Genomic DNA, 12,304 nt, shown 5'->3' on the forward strand with positions numbered 1-12,304 from the left:
ACTAGGAAATGTAAAGTGGCCAAATTACCGTATTCCAGTGGATAACCAATTTTTGTGGAACTTGCTGCAAATGTTGCGAACTCCACTATTCGTAGATATAACAATGACAGGGGAGCAGAAACGTAAGCTGCTGACTGGGTGATAAACTATGGGCGGAATCACCTCAAATTTGCACTGTTCTTTTTTATTCATTTACGGGATGCGGGTGTCACTGGCTGGGCCAGCATTTATTGCCCTTGAATCACTGCAGGCCATGTGGTGTCGGTACACCCACAGTGCTGTTAGGGAGGGAGCTCCAGGATTTTGAACCAGCGACAGTGAAGGAACGGCGATATATTTCTGAGTCAGGATAGTGAGCAGCTTTGAGGGGAACTTGCAGCTGGTGGTGTTCCCATGTATCTGCTGCCCTTGTCCTTCTAGATAGTAGGAAAGTAGTGCGCTCCCTACCTTGCTGGGAGTTGGAGCAGACCAGACCTGTGGGAGACAGTCGGGAGCAGAGCAGCGCCTATAAATATAGACCAGGGATTCAGGTGAGGCCTACCTTGCTGGGAGTTGGAGCAGAACAGACTTGTGGAAGACAGTCGGGAACTAAGCAGCGCCTATAAATACAGAGGGGATTCGGGTGAGGTCTACTTTGTTGAGAGTCAGAGTGGAGCGGAGCAGACCTGTGGGAGACAGTTGGGAGTTGAGCAGCACAGTGGGTACCGGTTTGTGGGGCACTAGCATTCAATAAACACAGTAAATTGTAGCATATATAGGAAGAAAGTAATTAAAGTAAATTAACTAAAGTTATAATGGTGGGACAGGTGTTATGTTGCAGCTGAGAGATGTGGGAGCTTTTGGATGCCAAGGCGATCCATGACTAACATGTTTGCAGGAAGTGTAAGCAGCTTGAGGAATTCCGGATCAGGATTATTGATCTGGAAGCCGAAATGCAGACACTGCGCAACATAAGGGAGGGGGACAAGTGCCTGGATACTTTGTTCCAGAGGACAGTCACACCTCTTAGAAGAGGGTCATCTGTTGTGGTCAGCAGCGAGGGACAGGAGGATGTGACTGTCAGTAAGGCAGGTAATGGGACTGAGCAGATAGTAGGGGAGGTGCCTCAGGCTTTGCAATTGTCAAACCGGTTTGAGGTGCTCACAACCTGTGTGGATGAAAGTGAAGTCCGCAAGACGGATGAACCAGCTGGCCATGGCACTGTGGTACAGGAAGCTGTTCAAGCAGGGAGAACAAAAAGGAATGTAGTGGTAGTAGGGGATAGTATAGTGAGGGGGATTGACACTGTTCTCTGCAGCAAAGAGCGAGAGTCCAGACGGCTCTGTTGCCTTCCTGGTGTCAGGGTTCGGGACATCTGCTCAGGGCTGGAGAGGAACTTGCAGTGGGAAGGGGAGGATCCAGTTGTTGTAGCCCTTGTGGGTACCAATGACATAGGTAGAACTAGGAAAGAGGTTCTGCAAAGTCAGTATGAGGAGCTAGGTACCAAATTAAAAAGCAGAACCTCAAAGGTAACAATCTCTGGATTATTACCTGAGCCATGTGAAAATTGGCATAGGGGAAATAAGGTTAGAGAGACGAACGTGTGGCTCAAAGACTGGTGTGGCAGAAGTGGGTACCAGTTTGTGGGGCACTGGCATCAGCACTGGGGAAAGTGGGGGCTGTACCGTTGGGATGATTTACACCTGAACCGTACTGGGACGTGTGTCCTTGCAAACCGTGTAACTAGAGAAGTAGACTAGGGAATAAACTAAACAAGAGGAGTGAGGGATCAAGCTTGGGTAGAGGTAGCAATTCAAGGTGTAAAGTCAAGACTGGAGAGCAAAATAGTAATATGAGAAATCAGGGTCAGAGAGTGACAGGAAGGGCAGAGAGAAAAAAAACCTAAGAATACATCAACAGTCAAGACTAGATGTTACAAAGGTAACAAAAAGACAAAACTGAAGGCTCTCTATCTGAATGCATGTAGCATTCATAACAAAGTAAATGAATTGATGGCCCACATTGAAGTAAATAAATATGATCAGATAGCAATTACAGGGACGTGGCTGCAGGATGACAAAGACTGGGTCCTAAATGTTGAAGGGTACATGACGTTTAAGAAGAATAGGAAGCTAGGTAAAGATGGAGGGGTAGCACTATTAATCAAAGAGGGCATTTCTGCAATAGTTAGAGATGACCTTGGTTCAGGAGATCAGGATGTAGAATCGGTTTGGTTGGAGATGAGGAATAGTAGGGGAAGTAAGTCATTAGTGGGAGTGTTCTACAGGTCCCCTAACAGTAGCCACAGCATAGGACAAAGTATTCAAGAGAAAATATTGTGTGCTTGTGATAAGGTGATGGCAATAATCATGAGTGATTTTAATCTACACATAAACTGGAAAAATCAGATTGGCAGTGGTAGCCTGGATGAGGAGTTCTTAGAATGCTTTTGAGATAGTTTCTTAGAGCAGCATGTCCTGGAACCAACCAGAGAGCAGGTTATATTAGACTTGGTATTGTGTAATGTGACAGGATTAATTAATGACCTCAGAGTAAAGGCACCCATAGGTAGCAGCAACCACAATATGATTGAATTTTGCATCCAGTTTGAAAGGGAGAAGAGTGGGTCTAAGACTAGTATTTTAAACTTAAATAAGGGCAACTATGTGGGGATGAAAGCTGAGCTAGCTGAAGTAAGCTGGGAAACTAGGCTAGAGGACAGATGAATAGAGAAGCAGAGGCAGACATTTAAGGGGATATTTCAAAGTGTTCAGAATAAGTACATCCCTACCATAAAGAAAAGTTCTAAGGGGACGACCCAACATCCATGGTTAACTAAAGATGTTAAGGTAAACGTCAAACTTAAGGAAAAAGCGTACAACTTTGCAAAGATGAGTGGCAGGACAGATGATTGGACAGAATATAAAGAATGGCAGAGAATGACTAAAAAGTTAAGCAGGAGAAATAAATTAGAGTATGAGAGGAAACTAGCTAGAAATGTAAAAACAGAGAGCAAAAGTTTCCACAGGTACTTAAAAAGGAAAAGGGTAAACAAAGTTAGCGTTGGTCCTCTAGAGAGTGACAGTGGGGAATTAATAGTAGATAATAAGGAAATGTTGGAAGAAATGAACAAATATTTTGCTTCTGTGTTCACTACAGAGGATACAAAAAACATTCCAGTAATAGCTGCAAATCAGGAGATGAACGGGAGAAAGGAACTTGGTGAAATTGAAATCATGAGGGAAATGGTATTGAGCAAATTAATGGAGCTGCAGGTTGGCAAGTCTCCGGGTCCCAATGGATTACATCCTGAGGTCTTAAAAGAGGCGGCTAATGAGGTAGTAGGCGTGCTGGTGTTAATTTTCCAAAATTCGCTAGATTCTGGAAATGTTCCATCAGATTGTAAAGTAGCAAATTTAACCCCTCAATTCAAGAAGGGAGGGAGGCAGAAGACAGGGACCAAAGGCCAGTTAGCTTGACATCTGTCATGGGGAAGTTACTAGAATGATCATTAAGGAGGTTATAGCTGGGCACTTAGATGAGCTCAAGGCAATAAGGAAGAGTCAGCATGGTTTTATGAAAGGAAAATCATGTTTAACCAATTTATTGGAGTTTTCTGAAGGAGTAACATGCGCAGTGGATTAAGGGGAGCCTGTAGACGTACTGTACTTGGATTTCCAGAAGGCATTTGATAAGGTGCCACATAAAAGATAATTACGGAAAATAAAAGCGCACGGTGTAGGGGGTAATCTATTAACATGGATAGAAGATTGGCTGGCTGGCAGAAAACAGAGTATACATAAATGGGTCTTTTTCTGATTGGCGGGTTGTGACGAGTGGAGTCCCACAGGGGTCTGAACTGGGGCCTCAACTTTTTACGATTTACATCAATGACTTAGATGAGGGGAGTGAAGACATTGTAGCTAAATTTGCAGATGACACAAAGATAGGAAGGAAAGTATGTAGTGAAGAGGACATGAGGAGGTTGCAGATGGATATAGATAGGTTGAGTGAATGGGCAAAGATCTGGCAAATGGAATTTAATGTGGGAAAATGTGAAGTTGTTTGCTTTGGCATGGAGAACAAAAATGCAGAGTATTACTTAAATGGAGAGTGCCTGCAAAATTCGGAGCTGCAGTGGGATCTAGGTGTTCTAGTACATGAGCCACAAAAAGTTAGTACGCAGGTACAGCAAGTAATTAATGGAATGCTACCTTTTATTATGAGAGGGATTGAACATAAAAGTAAGGATGTTATGCTTCAGTTAAATAGGGCATTGCACCTCAAATAATGTGTGCAGTTTTGGTATCCTGATTTAACGAAGGATGTAAGTACATTGGAGGCAGTTCAAAGGAGGTTTACTAGAATGACACATGGAATGAATGGATTGTCTCATGAGGAAAGGTTGGACAGGCTGGGCTTGTTTCCACTGGAATGTAGAAGAGTGAGGGGTGATTTGATTGAAGTATACAAAATCCTGAACGGCCTTGACAAGGTGGACGTCAAAAGGATGTTTCCTCTTGTGGGTGAGTCCAGAGCTAGGGGGCACTGTTTTAAAATTAGGGGTTACCCTTTTAGGACAGAGATGAGCAGAAATCTTTTCTCCCCGAGGGTTGTGCGACTTTGGAACTCTGCCTCAGAAGGTGGGCGGAGTTGGGGTCGTTGAATGTTTTAAAGGCAGAGGTAGATAGATTCTTGTTAGGCAATGGAATCAAAGGTTATCAGGGTTAGATGAGAACGTGGAAATTGAAACACAAGAAGATCAGCCATGATCTTATTGAATGGCGGAGCAGGCTCGATGGGCCAAATGGTCTACTCCTGTTCCTATTTCTTATGTTCTTATGTTAGTAGCTGTCATAAGTTTGGAAGGTGCTACTTAAGGAGGCTTGGTGAGTTTCTGCAATGCACCTTGTAGATGGTACAAACTGCTGACACTGTTCGTTGGTGGTAGAGGGAGTGAATGTTTGTGGAGGGGTGCCTATCAAGTGAGCTGCTTTGTCCTGGGTAGTGTCAAGTTTCTTGAATGTTGTTGGAACTGTGGTCATTCAGGCAAGTGGGGAGTATTCCATCACACTCCTTACTTGTGCCTTGTAGATGGTGGACAAGCTTTGGGGAGTCAGGAGGTGAGTTACTCGCCACAGGATTCCTTGCCTCTGATCTGCTCTTGTAGCCACAGTATATATATGGCTAGTCCAGTTCAGTTTCTAGTCAATGGTAACCCCCAGGATATTGATAGTGGGGGATTCAGCGATAGTAATACCATTAAATGTCAAGTGGTGATGGTTAGATTTTCTCTTGTTGGAGATGGTCACTGCCTGACACTTGTGTGATGGAAATGTTACTTGCCACTTGTCAGCCCAAGCCTGGATATTGTCCAGGTCTTGCTGCATTTGGTCATGGACTGCTTCAGTATCTGAGGAGTTGTGAATGGTGCTGAACATTGTGCAATCATCAGCGAACATCCCCACTTCTGACTTTATGATGGAAGAAAGTCACTGATAAAGCAGCTGAAGATGGTTGGGCCGAGGACACTACCCTGAGGAACTCCTGCAGTGATGTCCTGGAACTGAGGTGATTGACCTCCAACAACCACTACCATTAGGAGGGCGGGAAAAAGGAAGCTTTACCCTCCGGCCACAACAGTGGCTTTTAGCGCTGAATTGTGCCATTCCCCATACTTCCCGCCTTATTAATAATGCATTCACAGGGAACACGCCGGATCGCTGGCGGGCAGGCTCGTATTTGCCCACCATGCTGGGACCTCAGTGCTTCCTCGCTCCAAGCGCCATATTTCAAGCGCAACAAAGTGTATGCTAACTTCATGTCTTCAACTCACATACTCACACACCCATCACGTGTCCACAGGGATCTCACACCTCAAGGGACAACACCACTAACTCTCACACACACACCCTCACATCTCCATCAGGCTCATATCCTCTAGAGCTTGCGTTCTCATCCTGTCCATGGCTCTGCTCACCACACAAACATTACCACCTTGAAGGACAAGGGCAGCAGATACATGGGAACACCACCACCTGGAAGTTCCCCTCCAAGTCACTCACCATCCTGATTTGGAAATATATCGCCGTTCCTTCACTGTCACTCGGTCAAAATCCTGGAACTCCCTTCCTAACAGCACTGTGGATGTACCTACACCACATGGACTGCAGTGGTTCAAGAAGGCGGCTCACCACCGCCTTCTCAAAGGCAACTAGGGATGGGCAATAAATACTGACCCAGCCTGCGAAGCCCACATCCTATGAATGAATTTTTTAAAAATCCCACGCGGTGCCATATGTCCAGCTCAAACTCTTTCCATCTGTTTTCATGCAGGAGAAGCTGGCTCACAACAGCAGGGAGAGGTCGCAGGCCAGGGTTGGAGTGGCCCATATTAAACCCCTCACTCACTTTGAGGAGTGTGCCATTGTTCTGACTGGCGAGAAAGTGGATCTGCCTATGGTGAAGGTGAGGCCGGTGGCGAATACCCTCGTGAGGATCCTGCACCACTTCATCCCTCCCTCAATGCACTGCGAGTGCTCTTTCTCCTGCTTTTGTCTCTGCTGCCATGCACTAATTACCTCTACTTTGGTTCACACGGAGCTCTGCCAAGTGACCAACACCCTCAGCCAGCCAATCCCTCAGCTCCATCCAGGTCCTCACCCCCAGCCAAGAGGACAGCTCCTCCATTGAAGAGCTGGAAATAAGCAGCCTGGAAGACCCATCACAGTGCTTACCCACACCCTCCACCAGCAAGCGGCACACATCTCGGTGGGACGTAGATCTAGAGCAGGCTTAGGTTTACAATCTGGTGGTCCCTGCATAGACATGTTTCTGCAGCAGGAGGAGGCATGTTCAACCGAGTTCCCCAGCACTCGGAGGACTGCTGGAGAAGAGGTATATGTGAGGTCCGAGTGAGATGATTTTGGATTTGGACTTCCAAGTCATTGTAGAGAGTCAGAAGAAGGTGGAGGAACATCATGCAGAGCTGTTGGAAGCCCTCAACAGAGTGGCATACGAGTTGGAGGAGTGCGTCTGCCTGCTCTCTGATGTTGTGATGCTCACATGTGCATTTGGAGGCCTCCATGGGAAGGATGGAGGATGTCATGGAGACTCTGGTCCAGCAGAACGCAGAGATGTGTGTAGACCTGCACTCCATCACGGGAACCACGGCTGCGTTCCTGCAGTAGCAACGCGAGAGGGAAACGGGGCACCTCGACGTCCCTCTAGGTGCTCCTTCTCCTCAAGGAATCAGGTCGGGGCCCTTGGACACCCGAAGGGAGGAGAAACAGCAGCTGGACTCAGGAATTTCAGAGGCTGTCCTCTCCCTCCAAGACCACTTTGCCTGTGATCACCTCAACCGCGTCCTCTGTCACCACAGAGGGAACAGCTGGCCCACAGGAGGACAGCCAATGCAAGCTGGAGCCATCAAGGCCTCAGCTCTCCAGAGGATGCAAGCTGAAGTCATCAGAGGCAACAGGGCCAAGCATTGCACAGGCTGTCTCCACCCCTGCTGCGGAAGTCAGGGAAGCACCTAGAAAAAGTGTTAGGCCTAGTAAAGTTAAGAACTTCTGATCACAGGTGGTTGCACGGGTGGACACATTTAGTCAATTTATAATCTGAAAATGTTTTCACTTTCACTGATTAATGTGCAATGGTGTCTTTCAGCTTCATTTACAGGTTTCGTGAGTCCTCCCCCTGCTTCCCCCCACCCCACTAGCAGTTCAGCTACACGTAGCCAGACCATGAGTGATTCTGGCAAGAGAGGTGTGTGTATGTGGCAAAGATTTTCGTAGCCTCTTGGAAACATTCTCCCACTCGCGCTGAGCCTTCTACTCAATATACCAAGCTTTTTCAATGCTGGGGTTCGCTTTCAGTTGTTCATCTGAGCTGACCTGCATCTCTGCCCACCCACTGATCGCACTCCCATGCAGCACCTGTGCCCGTCCAACACAAGAGATTTCAATATGCAGGTAGACTGGGAAAATCAGGTTGGTAGTGGATCCCAAGAAAAGGAATTTGTGGAATGTCTACAAGATGGCTTTTTGGAGCAGCTTGTGGTGGAGCCCACTAGGGAACAGGCAATTCTAGATTTAGTGATGTGTAATGGGGCAGATTTGATAAGGGAGCTTAAGGTGAAGGAACCCTTAGGAGGAAGTGACCATAATATGATAGAATTTACCCTGCAATTTGAGAGGAAAAAAGCTGGAATCAGATGTAACGGTATTACAGTTGAATAAAGGCAACTACAGAGGCATGAGGGAGGAGCGGGCCAGAATTGACTGGGAGATGAGCCTAGCAGGAAAGACAGTGGAACAGCAATGGCAGGAGTTTCTGGGAGTAATTTGGGAGACACAGCAAAAATTCATCCCTAGGAAGAAGAAGCATACTAAAGGGAGGACGAGGCAACCTTGGCTGACAAGGGAAGTCAGGGACAGCATAAAAGCTAAAGAGAAAGCATACAATGCGGCGAAGAGCAGTGGGAAACTAGGGGATTGGGAAGCCTACAAAGACCAACAGAGGACAACTAAAAAAGAAATAAGAAGGGAGAAGATTAAATATGAGGGTAAACTAGCCATTAATATAAAAGAAGCTTGCAAGAGTTTTTTTAGATATATAAAGGGTAAGAGAGAGGCAAAAGTGGACATTGGGCTGCTGGAAAATGACGCTGGAGAAGTATTGGTGGGGAACAAAGAAATGGCGGAGGAACTGAATGGGTACTTTGCGTTAGTCTTCACAGTGGAAGACACGAGTGACATCCCCAAAGTTCAAGAGAGTCGGGGGGCAGAGGTGAGTATGGTGGCCATTACCAAGGAGAAGGTGCTAGGAAAACTGAAAGGTCTGAAGGTGGATAAATCACCTGGACCAGATGGATTACGCCCCAGAGTTCTGAAGGAGATAGCTGAAGAGATAGTGGAGGCGTTAGTGGTGATCTTTCAGGAATCACTGGAGTCAGGGAGGGTCCCAGAGGACTGGAAAATTGCTAATGTAACCCCCCTGTTTAAGAAAGGAGTGAGGCAAAAGACGGGAAATTACAGGCCGATTAGCCTGACCTCGGTCGTTGGTAAGATTTTAGAGTCCATTATTAAGAATGAGATTTCAAAATACTTGGCAGTGCATGGTAAAATAGGGCAAAGTCAGCATGGTTTCATCAAGGGGAGGTCATGCCTGGCAAATCTGTTAGAATTCTTTGAGGAGGTAACGAGTAGGTTAGACGAAGAAGAGCCAATGGATGTTATCTACTTGGATTTCCAGAAGGCCCTTGACAAGGTGCCGCACAGGAGGCTGCTCAGTAAGATAAGAGCCCATGGTGTTAGAGGCAAGGTACTAGCATGGATAGAAGATTGGCTGTCTGGCAGGAGGCAGAGAGTGGGGATAAGGGTGTCCTTCTCAGGATGGCGGCCGGTGACTAGTGGAGTTCCGCAGGGGTCAGTGTTGGGACCACAACTTTTCACTTTATACATTAATGATCTAGATGAAGGCATCCTGGCTAAGTTTGCAGATGATACAAAGACAGGTGGAGGGACAGGTGGTATTGAAGAGGCGGGGAGGCTGCAGAAGGATTTGGACAGGTTAGGAGAATGGGCAAAGAAGTGGCAGATGGAATACAACGTGGGGAAGTGTGAGGTCATGCACTTTGGTAGGAAGAATAGAGGCATAGACTATTTTCTAAATGGGGAGAGAATTCAGAAATCTGAAGTGCAAAGGGACTTGGGAGTCCTAGTCCAGGATTCTCTTAAGGTTAACTTGCAGGTTGAGTTGGTAGTTAGGAAGGCAAATGCAATGTCGGCATTTATTTTGAGAGGACTAGAATATAAAAGCATGGATGTGCTGCTGAGGCTTTATAAGGCTCTGGTCAGACCACATTTAGAATATTGTGAGCAATTTTGGGCCCCGTATCTCAGGAAGGATGTGCTGGCCCTGGAGAGGGTCCAGAGGAGGTTCACGAGAATGATCCCAGGAATGAAAGGCTTAACATATGAGGAACATCTGAGGACTCTGGGTCTATACTCTATACTGAGTTTAGAAGGATGAGGGGGGATCAGATTGAAACTTACAGAATACTGAAAGGCCTGGATAGAGTGGACGTGGGGAAGATGTTTCCATTAGTAGGAGAGACTAGGACCCGAGGGCACAGCCTCAGAGTAATAGGAAGACCTTTTAGAACAGAGATGAGGAGAAACTTCTTTAGCCAGAGAGTGGTGAATCTATGGAATTCATTGCCACAGGAGGCTGTGGAGGCCAGGTCACTGAGTGTATTTAAGACCGAGATAGATAGGTTCTTGATTGGTAAGGGGATCGAAGGTTACGGGGAGAAGGCGGGAGAATGGGGTTGAGAAACTTATCAGCCATGATTGAATGGCAGAGCAGACTTGATGGGCCGAATCGCCTAACTTCTGCTCCTATGTCTTATGGTCTTCTGGTCTAAGGCTCTGCTCACTTTCGATTTTGATGGCCATGGTAGCCATTAAGTTTCTTCTCAGCTCCCCCCGTGCTTTCCCCTTCCCCAGTCACCCATGTCCTTCCCCCCATCACTGTTTACCTCCTCTGGCACCTACTAGCCAGAACCCTTTTCTTTCCAGTATGCCCAGGTTAACGTGCATGTTCCCTGAGAATCCCACCACATTGACCTCCCCAACCTCCTCCTTCCCACCCCCACAGTCTGTGCCCGCCTACGAGTCCTCACCAACCACCCTCGCTGTCCCTTCTACCGCTACCGTTGCACCCTCAGCCTTCCACCCTTCCGGCTCACTCTGCCCCCTCTCATACTCACCGTTCCCTCCTACCACACCCATCCTCAGTTTGCTCCCCAGGAGGCAGTTGTTGACTCCACACATCCCTCCATTGCACGTTCAGTTGGACAGCACACACTCCTTTACTCCTTCTTCCACCCGGACTCCCTCCTCCTCCCGGACTCCTTCCTCCCATTGGACTCTTCCACCCTCCAAACTCATTCTTCCCCCGGACTCCATCCCCCCTCTGAACTCCTTCCTCCCCCTGGACTCCTTCCTTCCCCTGAACTCTTTCCTTCACCGGAAATCCTTTCCCCCTCCGAACTCCTTCCCTTACACCTTCCTCCCCCTTACACCTACCTCTCCAGTTGCTGCATTCTCCCCCGTTACACCCTCCTCTCCCTCCCAACCTCCCCCTCCCAATCTCACCCCACCATCACCTTCATATCTACCTCGCAACCTCATGCCCCCCGACACCTTTGCTGTCCCTCCCAACCTCAGCACCTCTGGTACACCTTCCTCTCCCAGTGAAATCTAGACCTTCCTCTCCCCTCCTCGCCGATCATCCGTAGCAGCCAATGGCTAAGACGCCCTGAAGCAGACCCCAGGGATCAATGGAGACCTCCCATCTTCCGTGAGCTGCTTTGTATTAGAGTCTTGTCCATGAGAATTCACCCACCACGTGATGTACGTTTTCCTCCAGGGTCAGGTACCTGCAGGGCTGTGCGCCAAGTGACCAAGGCCCTAAAGGTAAGTCCCAACTTTTGCATGTCACTCTTGTCCAGATGTGTTCTGGGCTGATGTGTTTTCCCAACGATATGGGCAGTAAATTTGACATGGAGGGATGATTCTGGCAAGCAGGAAAAATGATGAGATGCAAATGCATTGAAATTAGATTCACAGCATTGGACGGTGGGAAAGTCGGCCCGCTGGGTGGAGCAGATGATCGCAAACTGGTTCCATGATGGTGTAAAGCCAATTTTTGGCCTTCTCACCATATTATCCACTCACACCCACCATGACATCCGATGCAGTCCATGTGGTGTAGGTACACCCACAGTGCTGTTAGAAAGGGAGTTCCCACTTTTTAACCAAGCTTTTTACTTCAATTCACCAGGACACGTAAATAACTCTCCTTCGAATAGTGCCGTGGGATCTTTGTGGCAACCTGAGATGACAGACTGGGCTCACTTTTACATCTTATCTGAGAATGGCACCTTTATTTTATTATATTCATTCATGGGATGTGGGCTTCACTATTCGAAGGAGAGCAGGAGAGTTATTTACGTGTCCTGGTGAATTGAAGTAAAAAGCTTGGTTAAAAAGTGGGAACTCCCTTTCTAACAGCACTGTGGGTGTACCTAGGCCAGCATTTATTGCCCATCCCTAGTTGCCCTTGAGAAGGTGGTGGTGAGCCGCCTCCTTGGATCGCTGGAGTCCAAGCGGGAGCTGGCTATTGAGTTGGATGATCAGCCATGATCATTATGAATGGCAGAGCAAGCTCAAAGGGCAGAATGGCCTACTCCTGCTCCTATTTTCTATGTTTCTTTGGTGTAGGTACACCCACAGTGCTGTTAAAGAGGGAGTTCCAG

Source organism: Cetorhinus maximus, chromosome 5 (genome assembly GCF_964194155.1).
Source record: "Cetorhinus maximus chromosome 5, sCetMax3.hap1.1, whole genome shotgun sequence".
NCBI lineage: Eukaryota > Metazoa > Chordata > Chondrichthyes > Lamniformes > Cetorhinidae > Cetorhinus > Cetorhinus maximus.